The sequence below is a fragment of the Lolium rigidum genome, chromosome 7 (genome assembly GCF_022539505.1).
Source record: "Lolium rigidum isolate FL_2022 chromosome 7, APGP_CSIRO_Lrig_0.1, whole genome shotgun sequence".
Taxonomy (NCBI): domain Eukaryota; kingdom Viridiplantae; phylum Streptophyta; class Magnoliopsida; order Poales; family Poaceae; genus Lolium; species Lolium rigidum.
Genome location: NC_061514.1, coordinates 316,523,715 through 316,526,535, shown reverse-complemented (window position 1 = coordinate 316,526,535; position 2,821 = coordinate 316,523,715). Strand labels below are relative to the sequence as shown.

The following is a 2,821-nucleotide window of genomic DNA, read 5'->3' as shown; positions in this document are numbered from 1 at the left end:
AGCACTGTCAACGTTAGTTGTTTCCAACGATTCGATAATTTTGGGATGATTGCACATCGTCTAGTGCTTTTGGACTGCGTTAATCTTCTTTAGCTTTAGCTGGAGTAAGTACAGCGTGTGCCAACCTGTTGTTATAATAGCTGCATAATAATACTAATAAGTTAAGAGGATTTCCTTCACAAAAAAAAGGTAAAAGGATTCACTGAATCACTCCAACGTCTGTACTAATAGAAACAAGAGTATCACTTCACTGTCTAGATGAACTGTAAAGAGGCCAGATTAATAGGAACAAGAGTACCACTTCATTGTCTGTCGAACTCAGTCTACCAAATACATATATGGCATTGAAGCTGATACAAGATCATGACCAACACATTCAACTGACATACACATCAGCGGTATGAACTGATAAAAGATACAACAGATTATTTTGGACCCTTCGTTAACAAAGAAAAAATAGAACAAGTACACATAATCTTGTCCAACAACTTAAGCACAATCTGTGAGGCAGGCATATCGATACATGGCATTGCTGCAGCCAAAACAAAAAAGAGCATCCAGTAGAGATAACCTCTAGAAACAACAAACTGTGAGCATTTCAGAGTTCTTCTTCAAGTGTGAAGTAACAGCAACCGAAAATTAGGATGTGCCATAATTCCCAAAAGATGCATCAATCTGGCATGAAGACACTGGGGTCGAGATGACACAACAAAATAGACAAGTAGATGCATGCTCATCCACATCCGCAAGGAATCACCGACATTTGCTAAAATAGGAAACATAGAGGTCACCACGGTTCATGAATATACCACCCTTTTAGCAGCTGAGATCAACTTGACATGAATCTACATCTTCAAGTGCAACAGGGAGCAGCATCAGCAGATGAACAGGAGCCTTCCAAACATCTTATTAAAATAAAGGGAAATGCACCTGAAATTTTGAGTCATGCTAAATATAACTTCTCTGTGTGTAAATCAGATAGACTGTATAGTATATAAGAATAAAAGGGAACCCAAAAGTAATACATGTCTAGGCTAGTCACTCGAGCAATGCCCAAAAGTAATACATGGGATCCAATTCTTCGAGCTCAACCGGCTTCATGGATGGGCCAACCATTTCTTCGAGGTGAACCGGCTTCATGGATCAGCCAGCCAATTCTTCGAGCTCAACCAGCTTCATGGATGGGCCAGCCATCCCTATATATTCAAGAACACATATAATTAGAAACATAGTCAACATTTCTATTTCACTCAATTAGAGATTCTCTACTGGTTGGCCCATGTAGGCCTATAAGTGATTAGCACCTTGTTCACCTGGCAGTGTCCTCTAACATGGTGTAATCTGGACTGATGAGTTAATAACGATACTTTGCAAAAGGAAAAGTTAGGAACGGAGACGGCTATCCACCAAGCACGGTGACATGGATGATCACACTGCCTGTAACCAGTAACCACCACCACTCGTGAAGATTACACCAACTTCGTCTGAAGCTAAACAAAATTTGGATCCCTGCATTTGTTGTATTCATGAACAACCTAATTCCCACTTTCAAAGGTTGGCACCAACTATCAGCTAAATTCAGATAGTGTCAGGACGTGGCTGTGCTGATGCGAGTGATCGAAGTGAAGGTTCTGAAGACTAATTAGGTAAATCAAGAAAGTTGCCTCCGTATTTAGTACTATTATGTTCATCCATGCAGAGAGCACTGGTTCGAGTTACTGTCACAGTGTCACTCAAGACTTCAATGCAAAGTTGCTTAGATGTAATAACAAGGCATAATACCTTTTCTCTAAAACACTTAAATGCAGAACACCAAAAGTTCCTTTCTACCAGATGATTCTGAAATGGTTACACAACTAGAGTAGTCTAAAACACCATGCTCCAGAAGCTTATCAGTCCATATAAAGAAACGTCATGTTGGACATTCATCATACCCATTTTGCAAAGTATCGTTGTTAACATGGTATATATTAAAAGAGATGGGACGAGCTGGGTACTGAGCTAGCACTCTTCCAACAATCAGTGACCGATTATAGAGAAAATCTATCAATATCTACAGCACTGAATCTGGTTCATTAGATGCATCATAGAATATATTTGATCAGTGTAGAATCGTTGTATACGCATACACTGACTAGTACAACATAGAAATTCGAGCAGCTCGTGAATCTGCATCCAATCAGCAACATGGAACATGGAAAAAACGCAATTCCCAATCAAACCTCGAAAATCCTTCTTACTAGGCTAGAGCTTTCCAAGAGGAGGGGAGGGGAACCAGAGAGTGAAGAGGAGAGATTCCTCACCGTCGAGCACGGACTTGCTCCCGCCGCTGTGCGGCCCCTGCTGGTGCCGGAGCGGCCACGGTCGCAGTGGAGGAGACGGGGAAGGTAGTCTCCGCGCAGATCCATCTGCTGCGGAGGAGGAGGACCTAGGACATGTCAACGCGGAGGAGGTGGTCGGGGGCGGCGCAGAGGAGACGCGGAGGAGGTGGTCGGGGGCGGCGCGGAGGATACGCGGAGGAGGCGGCGAGTGGCGGCGCAGAGGAGGAGGGCGACGAGCCGAGACTCGGGATAGCGAAGGGATGGGGAATTTTCTCTTTTCCTTCGAGGGTCAGCCGCTGGAAATCGTGGACTTCATGGATCTGTCCACGTATGCCACTTAAAATTCGTGAAAATCCACTAGTGCCATTTAGACTAAAAATCGCGGGCGGCGTATGTGGGCACGCGGAGTGCCGCTGCCATTTACATCCTGAGTCTAAATTGGGTGGGCCTGCGCTGCGACCTGCGAGCGAGCTACGGATACGAGCCCGTGGCGCATCGTG

The 2,821-nt window shown here is 44.3% G+C and overlaps 1 long non-coding RNA gene across 1 annotated transcript; it reads right to left on the bottom strand.

Annotated features, from left to right (window-relative positions):
- Positions 1-259: 259 nt before the first annotated feature.
- LOC124674949 lies at positions 260-2,488 on the bottom strand. Its single transcript, XR_006993108.1, has 2 exons — positions 1,067-2,488; positions 260-930 (listed from the first exon to the last, which is right to left on the bottom strand). It is a non-coding gene; the product is annotated as an uncharacterized LOC124674949 (long non-coding RNA).
- Positions 2,489-2,821: the final 333 nt, after the last annotated feature.